The sequence below is a fragment of the Brienomyrus brachyistius genome, unplaced genomic scaffold (assembly GCF_023856365.1).
Source record: "Brienomyrus brachyistius isolate T26 unplaced genomic scaffold, BBRACH_0.4 scaffold45, whole genome shotgun sequence".
Taxonomy (NCBI): Eukaryota; Metazoa; Chordata; class Actinopteri; order Osteoglossiformes; family Mormyridae; genus Brienomyrus; species Brienomyrus brachyistius.
In genome coordinates this window covers 407,374-431,343 of record NW_026042320.1, presented here as the reverse complement: position 1 = coordinate 431,343, position 23,970 = coordinate 407,374, and the positions used below count along the sequence as shown (strand labels likewise).

The following is a 23,970-nucleotide window of genomic DNA, read 5'->3' as shown; positions in this document are numbered from 1 at the left end:
TGTACTTGCAGCTTATTTGCCATGCTAATGGAAGCATTTTACCTTCCTCTCTAATCTCTTTTTTTCTTGGCTCTCACTGCAGTCTCCTCTATGCCAGGGTTTCTCAACCCAGTCCTTGGACCCCACTGCAAAGATCCACAGTTTTGCTCTGTCCAAGATCTCAGCACAGCAGTAAAAGGTGACTGTTTGGTTCATGCATGCAGGGATCTGGGACAGAGCAAAAACGTGGAGCTGTCTGGTGGGCTGAGGAATGAGTTTAGAAATGCTGCTGTATGAAGTATTAAACCATTTGACCGGTTGGATAAATGTTAAAATGTTTTCTCAAAATATAAAAAGAGATAATCTTCTGTTTTGCGTCTCATTACAAGCAAACTTGTTTTTTGTTTTTATGTCATTCTAGTATTTGATATCCAATTTTCAGTCTTCTGGCAATATAATCTGGTGAATGGGGAAAGACTTCCAGCAGGGGCTCCGGTTTCCTCCCACAGTCCAAAAGTGTGCAGGGTAGGTTAATTGGCAAATCTGAGTTGTGAGTGTTTGCGCCCTGCAGAGTGTTGACTCCTGCCCAGGGTTGGTTCCTGCCTACGCCTGTTGTTCCAAGGACAGGCTCCGGTCCCCCCCGCGACCTCAGTTTGGCTTGCTGTCTCCCCGCTTGGTTTTCTTTGGTTTACGTCTTCACTAGCCCCCTCGTTGCTTTGACTTGTGTGTAAGTTATGTATGTGTGATTGTATTGCTGTGTAGGCAGTGACTGCTATTTTGTTTTGCAAGTGTGTGTTGGACTCTGTTTATTTGGTTAGGGAGTGAGGTGGAGTGTTTGTCTTTTGGTTTCCTTTTCTTTTGCACTTAGGTGAGATTAGCTGTGGGTCGCACTTGATAGTTGGGGATTTTGTTTGTTATTTTGGCTGTGGTCACTCCCAAAGTCTTTTGCACTGGGTTATTTGTTCAGTGTCAGTATTATACATGAAAAAAAATAAAAATACAAAAAATATCCCTTTGTCCACTGGTGTTCCCTTCTTGCCCTCACCCCGTTTGTCCCTTTATCCCATTCCCCTTTACTGTGAATACTGTTACACTCCAACCCTAGACAGGATATCAAAACAGCATCTTACCTATTGTTTTAAAAGAGATGAGGGATATTATTCATTGACCTTTATCTTTGCTATTTCAGAAATCCGTATCTGCCGGTGTGGTACCTTCTGACTGGAAGTATACACTGTAAAAAAAGGCAAATTCTGTCACAGTTTTTAACCATTTTATATCAGCCAATTTGACTGCAGTATAATTATTTGACATAATGTTAAATGACAGAAAGGTTTTATCAAAACTACATTGCATAAACATATTTTTACGCACAGTTTGTAAAATAACAGATAAACCCCTTCAGTGAAACTGGTCAATTTCTTTTCTGTATTTTTACAGAAATTAAACTTATGGTCATATGCTTTATCTGTAAAATTTTAATGGTTTTATTGTACCAACATGTGCCTTCGTTTTACTAAAATGCAACAGTTGTTTTCTATAATTTTGCTTTCATTAACTTTAATTTTACATTCAGTGTACATAAAATCTACATTGTTTTACTGTCATAAACCAGATATCCACCATAATTGTACTGTGTTGTTGCATATATTTGAAATGGTTTGCATAGAGCTAAGGTTATAAACATAAAAAATGACTTAAAATTAGAAAATATAGACCCTATATTATAGGGAATATGCGAGTCATCGAATTGATATCAAGTACAATTATTTTATTGTATAATTAGTTACAGAATGCCTAATTCGGAGAAGTAAGTAGATAAAGCAGTTGCCATAGCTCAGTTGACAGCGTCTATATCTGAACATGAACAATCAGGAGCGTTTATAGTGTACGCCTAGTGATTTATAAATTCACAAAAAGTTTAGTTTGTGTTGGACTGCACGCCGCCGGTCGAAACTCGCAAATTCTGTGCATGCGCAGAAGACAGTGGAAAGTTTTTTCTATATAAAGACATAAAAATTTGCAGTTTAGAACTGATGGGATAATCTGAAAAATAATACTAATACAAGCAACTACAGAAAAGTACCAAAGAACATCAAGGTACGTATATTTAGACTTTTCAAAACCTAGTGGTCTATGCTTTGCTTGACAGTGCTGCTGTCAGTTGATACCGTGTCCTAAAACTGCGTGTGATCAGATGACAAAGGAAGAGGCCATTGGAAATCGTAGAAGTTATCAATCTGATAATTCGACGAAGAATAAAAGTACAACTAAACTCATAGGTCAGATAGGGACCGGGGAAAATTGGTCAATGTAAGTGTTAAGTTTTTCTTTATAACTACAGGCTGGTTGCATTGCTTTATTTTGCAGTCATATAGGTAATATGTGGCTGTGAATGAAAAAATTAGCTAACGTGTAATACTAGCGAATCATTTCTAATATTAACATGATATTGAAAATATTTCAATTTAAGAAAGTAAGACCTACCGTTATCCTGTTACGAAATATTTGTTTATAGCTGCAAATCATGCATTACGAAATTAAAAGCAACGTATGACTAAAATGAAAGACAATGTATGCCGCACAGTGTTGTGTATATTTTTGTTATATTTTCCTAAGTGTTTTGTCGAAATTAAATGATGAGAGACTTGAACTATATTTAAGAGGTCTGACATTTCTGAAAACCAATACATATTATTTATATTTGTAGATTCAGCTGAGAACAGAGGAGATTAAAGCACAGACTCACTTACTTTTTAGAGATCATGGGAGATAGGGAAGGAACTATTTGGCTCTTTTATTCAGTCTATTCTTAACCCAAGTGGACATCAACAAGTAGTGGAGGCTCTCCAGATATTAGGTGTTGAAGACCTTGAAGATATGAAGTATATACAATCAGGGACGGATTATGGGTTGTGTGGGCCCCTGGGCAAAACGTTCGCGAGCCCCCCCACCACCAGCACCACCACCACAACCACCACAACTATAGGGTCAGGGGCCCTGGTAGGCAGAGGATCAAAGAATGTAGGCCCTCTAAAATAGGCAAACGAAAATACATTGTTGATAAGCGTTGCAAATTGTTTTGGGCTGGGGCCCCACGGGCCCCCTGCACCCCAAGGGCCCCTGGGCAGCGGCCCCGCTTGCCCGGTCCGTAATCCGTCCCTGCATACAATTAATGGATCTTCTTGGTGCCCTGAGGCCAGTTGAAGCAAGGAAGCTCATTGGTCGCATTACAGCATGTAAGTACACCAATTTTTACCTGTCAGACTTTGCAGAGATGTTTGTACTTATTTCTAAACTGATTACCTTGACTTGTTTTGTTAAATTCCAGGGAATTCAGATAGAGCAATGAAGAACACTGAAGGAGCACTCAGTGACACTGGACTGGACAGCACCAGAGGCGGTTTCAGGGGTCCACAAAGCCCCTTAAGTGACCAATGCTCCTATGGTATGTTACATAAGTGTTTACTGCTGGTGTAGCATATTTGTTTTTAAATATTGGAATATTAACTGCATATTTCAGAGAGTAAAATCAACACTGTGAGTTTGAAATGAAAACAGTTGGGCACACGAGTCCACTATTATCTTGTGTTCGCCATAGAACAAAAGACAAAAATGTATTTATAAGTTTTATGTTTTTTTTTCCCACAATAGATGTGTTATCTAGATTAACCCAGAAAGGGGCTCCAAGGTGGAGAAAAGACCAAAAAGTCAAGCAGTGAATCCGAATATTCTGTCTCTTATTTCAAGAATAGCTGACATTGAGTGGAGGAAGCAGCATAAGTTGCACTCAACATCACATGGTTCATCTCAGAACATTGGGGTTATGTATGTACTGTAAGGATGCACTGAGAATGTCATCCTAAACATTTATATGATGATTTACACTGTGTTTTGTCCCAGAGTAACTCTGCTGTCAAAACTCCTGTGTGTTCTCCTGTTTCAGGGGAAGCTTCAGATGACAAGACCCTATCCGGGGCTGCATCCAGGCAGATCCACACCACCTTCACAGTGCCCACCCTTTACAGCTGGAGAAATCATTTTATTTCAACCAGTTCCTGTGATTAACTTACACAACCTGTCAGAGGTCAAAGAAAGATTAGCTTTCAAAACAGGAAGATGAAGTATACAAATATAACATCCAAATTCAAAAAAGAAGATAGAAGTAACCCATCAAACTACATGCAAGTTTACCTTGCATTACTAGAAAAGTAATGGAAGCTATAATCTGACCCAAAATGCTAGGCTACCCTTGGTGTGCATGTTGATCCTGCCATGTCCCACTCTTGCAAGCGTGGGTAAGCAATTGAAAAGGTCAGTAGGATGTTGGGTTACATCTCTAGGTGTGTGGAGTTTAGGTCAAGGGAGGTGATTTTTAGATTATACATTTCCTTGGTAAGAGCCCACCTAGAATATTGTGTGCAGGTTTGGTCACCTTACCTTAAAAAGGACATTGCTGCCTTTGAAAGGGTTCAACGTAGGGCTACAAGAATGATTCCTGGTCTTAGAGGAATGTCTTATGAGGAGAAGTTAGCTGAGCTGAATCTATTCAGCCTTGAGCAAAGGAGACATGATCCAGGTATGTAAGATTCTAATAGGTTTATTTATTTTCCATTACTGCAATATGTCACAAATGATTATATAACAGAACAGATGAAATTCTACCTACATCTCACTTTCTCCCAGGGATTCACTATCCCAGTGAAATTCAATACAGTCAATATCTACTGCGATGATTGATATATTTTCTTTTTCATTGCATTTTTGATGGACACAGAGGACATAATTTGGCTGAGACAATATTTGCTTGAAATTTTTATTTTATAATAAATACAGTTTAAATACAGTCTTAAAAATCCATAATTGTCATGACAGCGAAAAAGACTGCAGGTCATTACAGAAGCCCAGGATGATGTTTTCGTCTATGGAGGTCTTTGGTGGCTGTCGCGACCAGTATCTCTGTCTAGGCCAGTGGTGAGTCTCATATCCAGGCAAGTAGAACGGGTCCTCATGCCTGTTGGACTCCCTCTGTTCCTGAGTAACAGGTTCCCTCCAAGATGACAGGTTAGACAGAACTGCGGCTTCTTCCTCCCTGTCATTTACTTTCTGCACGGCTTGTTGAGGCTGAGGCTAGACACACAGATGGAGTCTCAACTTCAAAACCAGTTTCTTTTGCTGGCCTGTTGCACAGAAACATTTCTCTTTATTGTACATTGTAATATGATTACAGCAACTATTCTGCTGTTATTCAATCAGTGAGAATCATTTTCATAGTGCCGACCAATTTTTTAAACTCCAATTAACATCAGACTGTCTCCAACTCATGTTAAGAAAAGCTCTGAAATACACACATTTGAATACTGGCTGCTGATGATGTTCCACCCCAACATCCACATCTCCAGTGCTGGTGCCAGCCTGGGTAGAGGGAGGTGTTGTGGGTGAAGACCCTTCATCTCCCCAATCTATCACCTCATCCCACTTATCCCAGGCTGCCCAGTACTCATCATCAGTCCAGCTCACTGCTTTCTCCATTCTCCTAGTGCTAAGAGGAGAAAAAGGTATCGTCAGACAGGTTGCACTACAGAACACCAGACAACAGTAAAAACCTCTTAAAGAGCAAATAAATAAGCCGGTTCAATCTAATAATTGTATTTAATAACAAAACAGTACTATCACCTAAGTTTTATCAATGTAGATGCCCAGAAAGTTTTACTGTCACGTATATATGCACTTGTTATAGTGGCAGTACACATATGAACAATAATGCTAATATACTCACTGCAGCTACAGGATGTACATATACAGGGCATATGGCATACCGAGCATTCTCCTGTATGGTATTAATTCTAGTGGCGCCCCCCCTCCCCCGGTTAACAAAATTTTTCGCCATTAGTCTTAATGCCAACAAAGGGAAGGGTGAGTGCACTTGACCTTCTGAACATTATAACTGATATTTTTTGTATCTTATCATTTCACATAATGTCAAACGTTTAAATACAGTTTTGGATGGTCTTAGAAATCCATATTGCTTCCCCTCACGAGAGAGTAAAAGACTGCAGGGCATTACAAAGGCCCAGGATGGTGTTTTCGTCTATAGACATCTTCATTGGCTGTCACAACCAGTATTTCTGTCCGGACCAGCGGTGGGTCTCGTACTCAGGCACAGAGAATGGGTCCTTACACTCTGTGGGTCCCTTCTTCCCTGAGCAACTGGCTCCCTCCAAGCTGATGGTGTAGCTGTTGCCAGAAAATTGGTGGCTTATGCATATATTTAATATTTGTATTTCGTCCAGTAAATGTATTTTGTTTCATTTTGTTTCCAACATGTCATTATTTGCAATATTATTTGTAAAAGGTTTAATTTAGAGTGTTTCTGGTAACAGTGACTCCTACTGTTCAGCGGAAAGAGCCACATTTATGTGATCAAATGACCAAGCATAATGAGCAACAGAAAGGAGGCAAGGTTAGCTAGCAGATTGCAAAAATAGCTAAGAAAAGAAAATAAAAAAGCATTGAAAGAAAGAGATGTTATAATGCAGTAATGTCTCCTAATTCTGGTCAGAAGGAGCACATAGTATGATACTGCTTTGCCTTTTCTTGTTTTTATATGTATGTTTGTGATTTTGTGCTGCATTAAATGCAGTAGAAACATGCAGATCATTGACTTAAGACCCACAAATGATTAATGTATGGGTAATGGCGAAAGAATTTTCTAAAAATGGAGTTGTAATGGTAATATTCTTTTATTTCAGTTTTTCATAGTGTTTGATTTGTCACAAGCTGATGGTGGTGCAGTGGTTAGCACTGTTGCCTCACACCTCTGAGACCCAGGTTCAAGTCTCCGCCTGGGTCACATGTCTGTGGAGTTTGCATGTTCTCCCCAAGTCGTCATGGGGTTTCCTCCGGGTACTCTGGTTTCCCACCACAGTCCAAAAACTAATTGGCTAATTGGACTTGCTAAATTGCCCGTAGGAGGGCATGTGTGAGTGAATGGTGTTTGTGCGTGCCCTGCAATGGGCTGGCCCCCCATCCTGGGTTATTCCCTGCCTCGTGCCCACTGCTTCCGGGATAGGCCTCGGACCCCCCGCGACCCAGTAGGATAAGCGGTTTGGAAAATGGATGGATGGATGATTTATCACGTCGATGGAAGGAAAAATGAAAATATTGTGCTGAACATCAGTTGAATCGTGATCTAAATCTGAATAATATTTACATGAAATGAACCTGTCAGCCTGGCGCTCTTAGGATTAATTTTAAAGATCTCTGGCTAGTTTGTAAATGTTTACATGGTCTTGTCTGTCCCAGGCAGATCTCTCAGATCATCAGAGATAAATTTACTGATTATTCCTAAAATGCGGCTGAGGAGGGAGGAGTCAGCTTTAAGTCACTATGGTCCCAAACTCTGGAAAACTATCCAAGAACACCTGAAAACTACTGAATGTCTTAGTGCTTTGAAAACCAGGCTGAAAATGCATCCTTTTCACATTGCAAATAATGATCTACAATGATCAGCTGTTTTATTATTTTATGAATGCAATAAAGTCATCTACTTTTTAATGCTGATTATGTTATTTTCCTTCCATGTGTATGCTTAATACCTTTAAACGTATATAAAACACTTTGTAAACCCTGTGGTTAAAACAGTGCCATATAAATAGAAATTAATTTACTGAAGATTACTGTGAAATAACTCAAAGGAGGTGGAGCGCCTGGCACACCTGTAATCTACCAGGGTGGTCCTCAAAAGTGCACATAAACCAAAAAACAGACTTTCTTGGGGTGCTTGTTACTAAAATACTTCATTATTGTAGGAGTATGATTGGTGCCGAAAATGTTATCTATATGGCTTTATTAACCACCGTCACACTTGGGATGAAAATTACGATGTTGAAGTCTCACATAATTGTATTAATGCAACGGTGCAACTGCTCAACACTAAAACACAAACTAAAAAAGGCAGTTCACTATTAAACTTAAGGGATGCGTTTTAGAGGGGCTTTAGTGCTATCTATCCATCTAGGTTGATTTGCTGGGAGATGCCTAGTTTTTGGGATATCGGTCATAGGAATGTAGGTCTTCTCTCGAATATGAGAGTGAATGACATTCTTTCTGAGGTGATTAAAGCGCCAGAACAACGCATTTGAAAAATTCAACAGCAATATTTCTTACCAGAAATCAGGAACAGGTTAAGAAGATCCACAGACGTCGTAGCGAGCAGTTTAATGTACAAACTATTTCTACCCAACTCCACACACCAATAACATTACTGCGCAGCAGATATCGCCAGGGAGCTCGTGCTTGTGTCTAATGCGCAGTGATACGAGTAGTGTACTTCGAAAGAAGCCCGACATTTCTACGACTGATATTTCCAAACCTGAACAACTCCCAGCAGAACTTTGATGAATAGATAACATTAAGACCCCTCTAAAATATCTTTTTATAGTTTTGGGGTGAACCTCCCATTTAAACGAAGTACATGGTGGTGCTCATGAATTTGAAAGCCTAGATGCCTCACCTCGCTTTTCCACAACGTGTCAGCAGCGCCACCATCTTGGAGCGGTAATTAGACATAAACAAGCAACATGTCAGGGTGTAGATGGAAAGATCTTTTGGCCATAACTTCTTTACCAATTAACGCATTTATATCTTACAATTATGTAGAATAAATAAACAAGCCCACCACTACTGCCCCCCCCCAAATTAATGTAGTACTGCTGATAGTATTGTCAACAAAAACTAATCATGCTACTATAACTGTCATCAGTTACTTTGATAGCATGAATTATATTTTGAATATACAGGCTACCTTTTTTGGTTTTTTATTCGTTTTTGGTATTTGTATGCACATGTGGTATGCCTAGTTTGTATGGAGTATTGGAGCGGAACATTTGTTGGGAGTAACTTCCGGTAGGATATAATTTTGTGAGGGAACGGCGAGAAAACAAATTCTTCACTGTAACGGTGATAAAAGTGTTATTCTAAGCTGCTGTATGACGTTAATGTTTAAGATTTGTTCTGCAAATGCGTCGTGGAGGAAGCTGAAACTAGGAAGTGAAGAATTAGTTCCTTTGGTAATAAGCTGCCAGCGAGGTATGTGGTCTAATGTTCGTAATATTTAGCTAATGTAACCTGCTAGTTGGCTATGTTAATTTAGCGACATTTGTTCAATGAGATTAGCATGAGTTTGATTGTTGTTTTATTACCAGCTTTCACGAGACGAATCGAGCAACGAAGAAATAAAGGATTTCCCTGTATTTAAAACAAACTTCTTGTCTGCGTGTTACCGGGGAGCTACATGCTAGTATCCCGTCAGTGTCACAGGCTAGTAAACATGTTATATATGCATCGAGCGAACTTCGGGAAATATACATTTTATTGGACCATACCGCAGGTTTTTTTACCTGTGAAATGTGATTCCCTGTTTTCTAGTTTTAACATTCCTCATGTTGTTGCAGTTTCGAAAATAGTCGGTTCACTAAGAGATATCAGTCTTCTATTTCACAATCGCCGCGCCAATATGGCGTATCGCCCAACGAGGCATCCAGGCTTTCAAATCTATGGCGATGCTGTCTACGCTACTACCCGTCACATGACACAGGAGCTACCGCTTACCCGCCAATCGGGAGCCGGCTACATTAACCACGCCCACCCGTCACATAAAACGAGGAGAGTGAGGCGAAAGAAGCGAATCAGTTTAAAAATGTCACCTTTAACGTAGTATTCAGTAGTTTGGAGATATTTTACACAAAATAAAGCTGTAGTATTTGTAATACAATTTGAAGATTAGCCATCCCCGAGGAGCTGACAGGAAAGCCAGGTACAGGTTTAGTCCTCATTAACCAGCTAGTCGGTTACTAAACGTCGCCAAATAAGCTTGCCTTTTTCTATGATTTTTTTTCAATTAAATTGACATTAAACGAAGTAATTTTGAGACCTGAGAAATAACATTAGCAACGATGGTCAGTTTTTACAATCATGGATATTTTAACATTGAGGACGTGTGTCTCGTGTCATTTTCACATAAAGGAAGTTTGTTTTTTCTGTGTCTGTGTGTCAACATATATCTATTTAGTTATGTCACTCAAATGTATGATTAGTATCGACATTTCGGTAGACTACTATGTTGTAATAAAACTGTATGGTCCTCTGGGAGTTGGGCAATAGAACGGAATTGTAAAGTATCAATAAGAAACTATTAATGAAGCAGCCGCCCTATCCTTTTACTTTGTATGGAGTGGGCATACAAGACACAAATAATGCAGTTGTACTGTTATGTATATAATTTAAAAGGTATACTTGCCAGCTAAAGATAGAGTTAATAAAATTAAATGAAAAGTATTAAGAGCCCTTGTCATTCATAGTATTATATACCTCTAAATTTTACAAAGACTTTTTTCTCTCATATTCAAGTTTTTGAAATTGATAATCTGGAAAACTATCCATTCTTGACACTTGGAATAGGAATTGAAGTAGAATCAAACACCCTTACTCATAGCACCCTCTTGTGACATGCAGTAATATAGAAAACAGAACAATTACTAACTGAACGCAACATCCCCCCATTACTTATGTATTCTTCTTCCTGCAGCAGCACTGTATTCTATAAAAGACACGCCTTACCTGTAACATTTCTTCCTTTAAGGTCACTACACCAAAGACATAACCAATAATGTAAGTTCAACAAAATACATTGTGCTTGTGCCTTCCTGTAACTGCACAACCTTTTCACTATGAACTGCCTGTTTTGCTTCCAACAGAAATCAATTACAATTAGAAATGTTCCATTCACTGAGGACCACAGTAAGAGGATCTATGAACAGCATGAAAGGCTCACGAGTTGAAACTTCAAGAATAGACACAGACACATCTTAAAACCAGCTTGGAAGGTGATGAAATTGTAACCTGGCTGTCTTCATCGCCTGATTTAATCCCCATCGTTAACTACGGGGCCTTAATGTAGCATAAGATTAACCACGATCACAAACATTACACTTCTCATAGCGGCATCTGGGAGGTTGTCCTACCTGCTTGTGAGTGAGTGTGTGTGTGTGTGTGTGTGTGTGTGTGTGTGTGAACTGATAGCAGGCTCATGATGGTCATTAACAAGAAAGGGCATCAAACTTGGCAAAGGGGACCGTAAAGAATGGCAGATAGTTTGTTATTCTTTATATAAATTCAATAACTAAGTCCATCCATCCATCCATCATCTCCCGCTTAATCCGGAGTCGGGTCGCGGGGGCAGCAGCCTCAGCAGGGAGACCCAGACTTCCCTCTCCCCGGCCACTTCGTCCAGCTCCTCTGGGGGGATCCCGAGGCGTTCCCAGGCCAGCCGAGAGACATAGTCTCTCCAGCGTGTCCTGGGTCTTCCCCGGGGTCTCCTCCCAGTGGGACATGCCCGGAATACCTCCCCAGGGAGGCGTCCCGGAGGCATCCTGATCAGATGCCCGAGCCACCTCATCTGGCTCCTCTCGATGCGGAGGAGCAGCGGCTCTACTCTGAGTCCCTCCCGAATGACTGAGCTCCTCACCCTATCTCTAAGGGAGAGCCCAGCCACCCTGCGGAGGAAACTCATTTCGGCCACTTGTACCCGCGATCTCGTTCTTTCGGTCACTACCCAAAGCTCATGACCATAGGTGAGGGTAGGAACGTAGATCGACTGGTAAATCGAGAGTTTCGCCTTTTGGTTCAGCTCTCTCTTCACCATGACAGACCGATGCAGCGCCCGCATGACTGCTGACGCCGCACCGATCCGCCTGTCGATCTCCCGCTCCATCGTTCCCCCACTCGTGAACAAGATCCCGAGATACTTAAACTCCTCCACTTGGGGGAGGACCCCATCCCCAACCCGGAGAGAGCACTCTACCCTTTTCCGGCTGAGAACCATGGTCTCGGATTTGGAGGTGCTGATTCTCATCCCAGCCGCTTCGCACTCGGCTGCGAACTGCTCCAGTGAGAGCTGAAGGTCACGGCTCGATGAGGCCAACAGAACCACATCATCCGCAAAAAGCAGAGACCTAATCCTGAGGTCACCGAACCGGACGCCCTCAACGCCCTGGCTGCGCCTAGAAATTCTGTCCATAAAAACTATGAACAGAATCGGTGACAAAGGGCAGCCCTGACGGAGTCCAACCCTCACCGGAAACGAGTCCGACTTATTGCCGCCCATGCGGACCAAACTCTGGCACCGGTCATACAGGGACCGAACCGCCCTTAAAAGGGAGCCCGGTACCCCATACTCCCGGAGCACTCCCCACAGGACCCCCCGAGGGACACGGTCGAATGCCTTCTCCAAGTCCACAAAACACATGTAGACTGGTCGGGCAAACTCCCATGAACCCTCCAGAACCCTGCTGAGAGTATAGAGCTGGTCCACTGTTCCACGGCCAGGGCGAAAACCACACTGCTCCTCCTGAATCCGAGGTTCGACAATCCGGCGGACCCTCCTTTCCAGGACCCCCGAATAGACCTTGCCAGGGAGGCTGAGGAGTGTGATCCCCCTGTAGTTGGAACACACCCTCCGGTCCCCCTTCTTAAAGAGGGGGACCACCACCCCGGTCTGCCAATCCAGAGGCACTGCCCCCGATGTCCACGCGATGCTGCAGATGCGTGTCAGCCAGGACAGCCCCGCAGCATCCAGAGCCTTGAGGAACTCTGGGCGAATCTCGTCCACCCCCGGGGCCCGGCCACCGAGGAGCTTTTTGACCACCTCAGCGACCTCCACCCCCGAGATAGGCGAGTCCACCCCCAAGTCCCCACACTCTGCTTCCATATCGGAAGGCGTGTCGGTGGGATTGAGGAGGTCTTCGAAGTACTCCCTCCACCGACCCAAAACGTCCTGAGCTGAAGTCAGCAGCGCACCATCCCCACCATAAATAGTGTTGATGCTGCACCGCTTTCCCGCCCGGAGCCGCCGGATGGTGGACCAGAATCTCCTCGAAGCCGTCCGGAAGTCGTTCTCCATGGCCTCACCAAACTCCTCCCACACCAGAGTTTTTGCCTCAGCGACCGCCAAAGCCGCATTCCGCTTGGCCTGCCGGTAGCTGTCGGCTGCGTCTGGAGTCCCACAGGCCAGAAAGGCCCGATAAGACTCCTTCTTCAGCTTGACGGCATCCCTTACCCCCGCTGTCCACCAGCGGGTTCGGGGATTGCCGCCGCGACAGGCACCGACCACCTTACGGCCGCAGCTCCGGTCAGCCGCCTCCACAATGGAGGCACGGAACATGGCCCATTCGGACTCAATGTCCCCCGCCTCCCCCGGGATATGGGAGAAGTTCTGCTGGAGGTAGGAGTTGAAACTCTCCCTGACAGGGGATTCCGCCAGACGTTCCCAGCAGACCCTCACTATACGCTTGGGCCTGCCAGGCCTGGCCGGCTTCCTCCCCCACCAGCGGAGCCAACCCACCACCAGGTAGTGATCGGTTGACAGCTCCGCCCCTCTCTTCACCCGAGTGTCCAAAACATGCGGCCGCAAGTCCGACGACACGACTACAAAGTCGATCATCGAACTGCGGCCTAGGGTGTCCTGGTGCCAAGTGCACATATGGACACCCTTATGCTTGAACATGGTGTTCATTATGGACAGTCCGTGACGAGCACAGAAGTCCAATAACAAAACACCGCTCGGGTTCAAATCGGGGGGGCCGTTCCTCCCAATCACGCCCCTCCAGGTCTCACTGTCGCTGCCCACGTGAGCATTGAAGTCCCCCAGCAGAACAAGGGAGTCCCCAGGAGGAGCGCTCTCCAACACCCCTTCCAAGGACTCCAAAAAGGGTGGGTATTCTGAACTGCTGTTTGGCGCATAAGCGCAAACAACAGTCAGGACCCGTCCCCCCACCCGAAGGCGGAGGGAGGCTACCCTCTCGTCCACTGCGGTAAACCCCAATGTACAGGCACCCAGCCTGGGGGCAATAAGTATGCCCACGCCCGCTCGGCGCCTCTCCCCGCGGGCAACTCCAGAGTGGAAAAGGGTCCAACCCCCCTCAAGGAGACTGGTTCCAGAGCCCAAGCCGTGCGTCGAGGTGAGTCCGACTATATCTAGCCGGAACTTCACAACCTCGCGCACCAGCTCAGGCACTTTCCCCATCAGAGAGGTGACATTCCATGTCCCTAGAGCTAGCTTCTGCAGCCGAGGATCGGACCGCCAGGGTCCCCGCCTTTGGCTGCCGCCCAGATCGCCTCGCACCCGACCACTATGGCCCCTCCCATGGGTGGTGAGCCCATTGGAGGGGGGACCCCCGTGCCTTGTTCGGGCTGCGCCCGACCAGGCCCCATGGGTGTAGGCCTGGCCACCAAGCGCTCGCCATCGAGCCCCACCCCCAGGCCTGGCTCCAGGGGGGGGCCCCGGTGACCCGCGTCCGGGCAAGGGAAAACGTGGTTCCAATATTTTCATCATCATAAGGGGTTTTTGAGCCGCGCTTCGTCTGGTTCCTCACCCAGGACCTGTTTGCCTTGGGAGACCCTACCAGGGGCATAAAGCCCCAGACAACATAGCTCCTGGGATCATTGTAACACGCAAACCCCTCCACCACGATAAGGTGTCGGCTCCAGGAGGGGAATAACTAAGTCTGCTTTTATTATTGCTTCTCTTAATAGAAAAGAGAGAAAAATCCATCAGTTTCTTTTGTTTTCGTTTGTGACTAATTTTCTCTAAAAAAGAATTTACTTTTAGCAAGACAAAACTTCTGAATTCATTTTCCCAGTCTGTCAGTTTGCACACACACACACACACACACACACACACACACACACACACAGTCAAACAATTCATAAATGTATATATATAGTCAGGAGTGGTACTTTCACCACGATATGTCACCCATGTGCACTGTCTTCGAGTAGTGAACCAGTTTTCAATACAATGGTTAAAAAGGCTCAAACCTTCAGTGCCTCGTACCATCTCTACCAGTGTTTTTTTCAACAGGGAAAATACAACTTGTATGCTGGCCTTAGAAGCACAACTTAAAAGAATAGCTGCCATGCTTCTGCCTAGCATGGCAGAGGGAGTAAAACGGTATGGGACTGCTTTGGTGCTGGTAAGGTGGGTGATTTACACAGAGTACAAGGTGCAATGAACCAGCAAGGTTACCGCTCTGTTTTACAACTCATGCCACCCCCTGTGGTCAGCACTTCTATCAAGCAGCAAGGCTGATTCAAAGCACACTGGTGAAAGATGAGGAATCCAGAGAACTGTCCTGCTTGATTGGCCTACAGAATCATCACATCTCCAGCCTATCAAGCTCATGTGAGACCAGCTTCACCATGAGGTCTGAGAAAATACCAAGCCAGTCCCACCTCTGGGAATGGCAGGATTGAAATTTCCCCTAATATTGTCATAAACGGACAGCTCTAATGGCAAAGGACTGCAAAGCTGTAATTGCTGCAAATATAGTTTTCATACAGTTTGATTAATTGAAAATGAAGATGAAACTTATTGCAATATTAATTATTTCACAAAGTAGAAGGCAGCTGGGAAAAGTAAAAAAAGAATCACCCCAGATGGGACTTAAAACCACGATATCCAGCTCAGAAAGTCAGGGCCGTGGGCGTTTGGCCAGTGGGGCAACCGGCAGACCTGAGCTTATGACCGGGACACTTGACTCACAATGGAAGCTCAGCAAATTATAAGCAAGCCTGCAAAAGTGACATGAATGGATCTGTGTAATCTATGGTAAAATGCATCTTGGGGCCGAGACATTAACACTCACAGTCCAGGAGAAGATGACATCCATCACTGGATCTCAGTCAAATGCGCTCATCGAGTTTCCGCTATGCCTTTGGCATTTAATGTTTGTACTTAGCTATAGAGTGGCAGGAACACAAATGAATGGGAAGTTTAAAAAAAAAAAAATGCATTACAGCAATATGTCACACATGACTATGTAAGGGAATAGATGAAACCCTGCATACATCACTATACTAGTGCAATTCAGTACAAAGTGCACTGGCATGATTCGTATGATTCCTGGTTTATTTGGAAAATTTAGGTCCACCATCAGCTAAGTGTTTTATTTATGATGCAAATTGATGACACCATTTGGCAGACACAATATCAGACTGAATTTATTTTATAATTTTAAAGGTTTAAATACAGTTCTGGGTGTTGGACATCCTGATAGCCTTAGAAATCTATAATGCTCCCCCTCAAGCAAGTGCAGGGCATTACAAAGGTCCAGAATGGATTTTTCATTTACAGATGTCTTCTTTGGCTGTCGTGACCAGTATCTCACTCCGGACCAGTGGTGGATCTCGTACTCAGCCACAGAGAATGGGTCCTCCCGCCCCGTGGATCTCCTCATCTCCTCAGCCACTGATTCCCTCCAAACTGATGGGGTAACTATGGTTGGCAGAAGTGGGGTTTGTTGTTCACTGTCATCCGCTTGACGTTGATGGACCACTTGCTGAGGCTGAGGATGGTGGTCTTTACGTATCTTCACTGTTAGGCCTCTGCACACCCATTTCTTTTGCTGACCTGTTGCACAGAAACATTTCTCTTTATAGTAAACTGTAACATGATTATAGCAATTATTTCAATGTTGTTCAGTCAGTGAGAATCATTTACATAGTGTTACATAGTTGTGTTTTCAATTAACTCCAACTCAGAAGAAAAAAGGTCTGAAATACATATGTTTGAATTCTGACTTCTGATTAAAGTCTGACTTTTTCTTTTTATTCTGATAATATTCCTTCACCGCCCCAGCATCCATGTCTCCATTACCGGTGCCAGCCTGGTTGGAGGAAGGTGTTTTAGGTGAAGATCCTTCTTCTCCCCATTCGATCACCTCATCCCATTTATCCCAGGCTGCCCAGTACTCGTCATCAGTCCAGCTCACGGCTTTTTCCATTCGCCTAGTGCTGAGAGGACAAACAGCTTTCTGTCAGACAGGTTATACGACAGCACACCAGACAACAGTAAAAACCTCTTAAAGACCAAATACATAAGCTGGTTCAGTCAAGTATTTATATTAAATAACAAAACATGGTACTATTACCCAAGTATTATCAAAGTAGATGCCCAGAACATTTTAATGTCACATAATACATCCATCAATCGCCTCCCCTGGTCATACAGTATCACCTAGCAAATGTTATCCACTTAATGCAAACAAAGGGTACGGTGAGTGCTCTTGACCTTCTGAACATGGTAACTGGTATTTGTTGCATCCATCCATCCATTTTCCAAACCACTTATCCTACTGGGTCATGGGGGGTCTGGAGCCTATCCCGGAAGCAACGGGCACGAGGCAGGGAACAACCCAAGATAGGGGGCCAGCCCATCGCAGGGCACACTCACACACTATTCATGCTCACATGTACACCTACGGGCAATTTAACAAGTCCAGTAAGCCTCAGCATGTTTTTGGACTGTGGGGGGAAACCGGAGTACCCGGAGGAAACCCCACGACGACATGGGGAGAACATGTAAACTCCACACACATGTCACTGCACCACCATGCCACCCCTGTATTTGTTGCATCTCATTATCAATTCACATAACGTCAAATGTTATATGCATGAAAATCTGTAACTTATTTAATTTAGAGAGAAATTGCCACAAAAGTTTAGAACTTTTCACTCGCCACCCCCCAAATAGCAAAATCTATCTATAGCAGGGTATCAGTGCGTGTTAGTTCAGTGTTATGCCACGTACGGTCTGCCCCTGTCCCTAGGATAATTCTTTTGTGGGTGACCTGCCTTTCTTGTCTAATGTGAGTCCAAGATATTTGAAGTGTTCAACCTGTTCAGCCGTTTTATTGTAAATTAGGTAGGAGTCCATTCTGATGGTGATGTGTGTAAAGTATGAATGACCAGTTCTTTTGCCTTGTCCACGTTCAGTTCCAGGAAGTTGTCGGAGCACCATTGTATGATATGTGAAACAGAATGTTGATAGGCTATAATTGAATTACTGTCAGTAATTCAATTATAATTATTACAGTAATTACAGACCCAGTATAGCACTATCATCAGAATACTTGTAGTAGGTGGTGATAGGTGAGGGGCTAATGCAGTCATTGGTATAGAGTGTAAAGAGGAAGGGGCTGAGGACACACCCTTGAGGGCGTCCAGTGTTGTTGATCACAGTTGCTGATCTGGCTGTGCCTATCCTTACAATCTGTGGTCTATTGCTGAGGAAATTATGGACCCAACGGATGAGAGATGGGGATATGTTCAATTGAAGAAGCTTCTTGATCATCTGGTGGCGTTGAATGATAATAAAAGCGGAATTGGAGTTAATGAAGAGGACAGTAGCGAAGGTGCCTGGAGATTCAAGGTGTTGGAGAAGGGAGTGGAGGAGACATACTACAGTACCCTCTGTTCCGCTCTTCACCCAGGAGGCAAACTGGTATGAGTCCAGCTGCGGTCTGACAGCTGGCTGGATGATATGAAGTATAATTTTCTTTAGGCATTTCATTATTATCGATGTGAGTGCTACTGGCCGGTAATGATTTAGCTCAGAGGGACGAAGTTTCTTAGCACCCGGGACGATGGTAGAAGTTTTCCAAATTGCAGGAATGGTCACCAATCTATACGAGTTCCAGAAGATGGAATGGAGGATGGGAGCTTGTTCTGTGGCGAATAGCTTCAAAACTTTAGCTGGTACACGATCAGGCCCGGCGGCCTGGTCAGCTTTGCATCTGCTTAGCTGCTGCCTCACGTCCTCTACAGTAAAGGGAGGGTTTGTAGGATCATCAGAGGGAAAGCCATTGAGCAGCTCCTCACAGACAGCAGAGTAGTCCTGCTTATCGAACATTGTATAGAAGGAGTTTAAGGAGTCAGCAAAAGTTGTAAGATCAGTGCCTATGGGATGAAGGTCATGGTAAGGTATTTGACCAGTGTGTAACCAAAAGGCCTGTTTGGTGTTCATTGTACTGAACTCTTGCTCCAGTCTATTCTTATATTTGAGTTTGGCATTGATTATCTCATTCTTTACTTGTCTACTGAGTGACTGGACAGAAGACCAGTCCTTGGATAGAAATGCTTTGTGTTTTTCCTTCAAGCTGTGCTTAACATGGGAAGTGATACTGGGTTTGTAGGTAGGATATCTCCAGACAGTTCTGGTGGGAATAGTGGAATAAATACAAAACTTGATGTAGTCTGTAATTACAGAAACTTTATGGTTTTTATCATCCCGGAAAATGTCTCAATCTGTACATGCAAGTGAACCTTATAGTCGTTCAATTGCCTCCTCCGACCAGAGGGTGGCCAGGTGCACATGCGGTTTAATGTGCGTCAGTTCTGGTTTGCAGTGAGGTAGCAGGAAGACAACATTGTGGTCAGAGTGGCCAAGTGGAGGATGTACACGCGCGATGAAGGCATCAGAGATGTTACTGTAACATAAGTCCAGAGTATTAAGCTTCCTAGTGGGAATATCCACATACTGATAAAAAGATGGCAAAACAGCGTTGACATTACAGTTGTTAAAATCACTCGCAGTAACTCCGGGGCGTCGCGATATCTTGCCGTCATGGAGCTGGCGTCCTCACACACTAGCTCCGCCGCTGCCTTGGTGTTGGCGCTTGGTGGAATGTAGACACAGCTAATTACTACAGTAGGGAATTCCCACGGAAGGTAGAAGGGGCGTACAGGTAGAATTAGCATCTCTGTCAGGTGTACAAACAATGCGGTCTACTTTAATATTCGTGTACCACCGCTCGTTGACAAAGATGCAGACCCTACCACCCCACTTCTTACCTGACTGAGACGTCCTGTCAGTCCGCCAGATCATAAAATTAGAGAAACTAACCTCAGAGTCTGAGATGGTGTCATCAAGCCAGGTTTCAGTCAGGGCAATAACATAGGTGATACCGCTCCACCCGACACTTGGCATGCAATAAGTCCATTTTATTCTGGAGTGAACATACATTAGCCAGTATGATGGGGAGTAGCGGTGGTCTGAAGGGTCTCCTCCTCAGCTTGGAGCGTACACCTCTTCGCCTACCTCTTTTCCTTAGGCGAAACTCCGGAGGAAGAGCAACTGCTGGCCTTGAGGTGATAGACGACCGCAGTTGGAGAAGCTCCCCTCTACTGTAGGTGAGTGGATTGTGTCCGCTCACTCTTCCGGGTGGAGTCATGAGGGGATTGTGCTGGATCCATCGGGTTGCCCCAGGAAGGCACGCTGCCCGACTCCTGGGGTGCTCATCCCTTGCACTGGTGCTCCTGGCCACCACTGTAGGAAGTCGTTGTATAGGAAGTGGTTGTAGTCTTTCACTGATCCCAGGGAGGTTCAGGTCAGGGGACTGAGATGACCATGGCAGAAGCTTCATTCTATAGTCAGCTAACTATTTTTGTGTTGATTTGGACATGTGCTTAGGATCATGGTCCTGTTGGAAGATCCAGTGACGGCCCAGTTTTAGTTCCTAGTGTCAGTATTGTGTATGAATAAAAATACAAAAAATATCCCTTTGTCCACTGGTGTTCCCTTGTTGCCCTCACCCTGTTTGTCCCTTTATCCCATTCCCCTTTCCCGTGAATACTGTTACACTCCAACCCTAGACAGGATATCATAACAGCATCTTACCTATAGTTTTAAAAGAGATGAGGGATATTATTTGTCGACCTTTAATAATTTCATAAATCTGTATGTTTTTGTGGTACCTTCTGATTGGAAGCATGCTAATATAACACCCATATTGAAAAGGATAGAAGTAATCCATCAAACTATAGGCTTCTCGAAAAGTAATGGAAGCTATAATCTAAGACAAAATGGCAGACTACCCTTGGTGTGTATGTTGATGCTGCCATGTCCCACTCTCACAAATGTGGGGAAGCAATTAAAAAGGCCAGTAGGATATTGGGTTACATCTTTAGCTGTGTGTAGTTTAGGTCAAGGGAGGTGATATTTAGATTATACAATTCCTTGGTATGAGCCCACCTAGAATATTGTGTGCAGGTTTGGTCACCTTACCGTTAAAACCATAACTGCTGATTTGAACTATTTGTGTGTTTTAAATGCACAATATTGTTAAATTCATAAATCCAGCTTACCTTAAAAAGGACATTGCTGCCTTTGAAAGGGTTCAACGTCGGGCTACAAGAATGATTCCTGGTCTTAGAGGAATGTCTTATGAGGAGAGGTTAGCTGAGCTGAATCTATTCAGCCTTGAGCAAATGAGACTAAGGGGGGACATGATCCAGGTATGTAAGATTCTAATAGGATTATTTTTTTCCATTACTGCAATTTGTCACACATGATTATATAACAGAACAGATGAAACCCTGCCTACATCTAACTTTCTCCCAGGGATTCACTATCCCAGTGCAATTCAATACAGTCAGTATCTACTGAGATATATTTTCTTTTTCATTGCATTATTGATGGACATAGAGGACAGAATTTGGCTGAGACAGCATTAGCTTGAAATTTTTATTACATAATAAATAGTCTTAAAATTCATAATTTTCACGACAGTGAAAAAGCCATCAGGCCATTGCAGAAGCCCAGGATGATATTTTCATCAGTGACTGTCTTTGGTGGCTGTCGTGACCAGTATTTTTCTCTAGGCCAGTGGTGAGTCTCATATCCAGGCAGGTAGAACGGGTCCTTATGCCTTTTGGACTCCCTGTGTTCCTGAGTAACAGGTTCCCTCCAAGATGACATGTTACACAGAACTGCGGCTTCTTCCTCCCTGTCATTTACTTTCTGCACGGCTTGTTGAGGCTGAGGCTGGACACACAGATGGAGTCTCATCCTCAAAACCAGTTTCTTTTGCTGGCCTGTTGCACAGAAACATTTCTCTTCATTGTACATTGTAATATAATTACAGCAACTATTCTGCTGTTATTCAATCAGTGAGAATCATTTTCATAGTGCCGACCAATTTTTTAAACTTCAATTATGATCAGACTCCAATTCATGTAAAAAAAAAAAGCTCTGAAATACATACGTTTGAATACTGGCTGCTGGTGATGTTCCACCCCAGCATCCACATCTCCAGTGCTGGTGCCAGCCTGGACAGAGGGAGGTGTTGTGGGTGAAGACCCTTCATCTCCCCAATCAATCACCTCATCCCACTTATTCCAAGCTGCCCAGTACTTGTCATCTGTCCAATCCACTGCTTTCTCCATTCTCCTAGTGCTGAGAGGAGAAAAAGGTATCGGTCAGACAGGTTGCACTACAGAACACCAGACAACAGTAAAAACCTCTTAAAGAGCAAATACATAAGCAGGTTCAATCTAATAATTGTACTTAATAACAAAACAGTACTATCACCTAAGTTTTATCAATGTAGATGCCCAGAAAGTTTTACTGTCACATATATACACGTACTTGTTATAGTGGCAGTACACATATGAACAATAATGCTAATATACTCACTGCAGCTACAGGATATACATATACAGGGCATATGGCATACTGAGCATTCTCCTGTATGGTATTAATTCTTGTGGCGCCCCCCCTCCCCCGGTCAATAAAATGTATCACTTGGCAAAAGTTATCCACTTAATACGAACCAGTGTTAATTTTGACAAATTTTTATTTAGTTTTAGTTATAGTCTTTTAACTAAAATGTAATTTAGTTTCAGTGATAATTTGGTCATCTAAAATATTTTAGTTATAGTCTTGTTTTGGTCATCTAAATTTCATAAGATTACAGTTGAGTAAAACCAGTTGATTTAGTCGACTAAAATGAAAAGTACAAAGAATAATGTTTAAAGTTTCCCTTCGATTTCTGAAAGTCATTATGTTCACCAAAATGAAATTAAACCAATGTTAAGGAACGGTGTTAAGGTCTGACTGTGCAGTGCACAGTGACAAATATTTCACTTTTATTTGAAACATAAACATGTTCATTCACCTGGAAACTAAAATCAGTAATGCCATTAATGCAAAAATAAAGAAAAAGTGCACAGGCTATAGTGCCACCTGGCCTGCTCTCTCTGAATATTAAAATAAAAATATTAAAATAAATATTGGCAATGTTTTTATTTGCTACTGTTCGCTGTTAAATGTTTCACCTGAAATTCTCAAATATGTTCAAAGAAAAAGACCAATAAGGGATTTATACCCATTATCAAGAAAAAAAAATCCAAACATTGAAAACATACCTCTCAACGGTAGCAGGAATTGCAACCATTCTATTTGAACATTTTCAACATCAAAATAATTACCCCAAGGCAACAATTTTATGAGTATATAGAGCCAAAACACCTCTCTTTCAGGTGATTTCATGTTCGTTGAAGTTTCCGCTTTTTAACAACTGTATAAAGTAATGTTATATGTTATATAAATCAGGTGAAACAAAAAAAAGTAGTACGTTTTCATGGTTGCCAGATCTTAAGCATGTGGCATGATACGCTTTCAGACTCACGCAGGAAATATTACGGCAATCTTACTGTATTATACCATTATAAACCTAAAATTACGTCCAATTTACACGGTTAAATACAAAAGCAGACTATTTACAAGGTACGAACTGTTACATACGTGTGCTGACAACTCGAACTAAAAATCTCACTCCAGCCAGCTAGCCGAAGTTGGCAACCCCGCGTTTTATTTGAAATGAAAAGTAAAATACGCTGTTCTCGCCCGAAACCGCTTGTCATTCCGTTTGCGTTATATAAAAATAAATATAAAGCTAATATGATAAGAACATGTCACGTTTTATACGTTTCGAAATAATAAGACCGCCCATATCCTACACTGTAAAAAATTAATCATGAAGCTTGTAATTTTCATTTAAAAAATTGATGTAATTATTGAAAATAATGTGCATGTTTAATTAAAAAAATAGGTTTTCTGTGTTTCTTATAATATATTGAGAACATTTCACTAATTAAATTAAGAAAAAAAATTAATTTTTTTTTAAGGAAATGAGTGCAATTTTTAGGCTTAATTTGAGGAACCGTTTAGGCTAAAAATTTGAGGAAAAAAGGCTTCATATTTATTTTAAGAGAATTGGTCCAATTATCTGGGTTTGATTGAGTCACCTTCATTTGAATCTCAACAATGGCTGTGGTCAGACGGCGTTTTGAAGGAGCAGACGATCAGTGTAA

The 23,970-nt window shown here is 43.0% G+C and overlaps 1 pseudogene; it reads left to right on the top strand.

The window, feature by feature from the left end:
* The first annotated feature begins 438 nt into the window (after window positions 1-438).
* LOC125723049 (cytohesin-2-like) overlaps window positions 439-23,970 on the top strand; it is a 260,972-nt pseudogene continuing 237,440 nt past the window's right edge.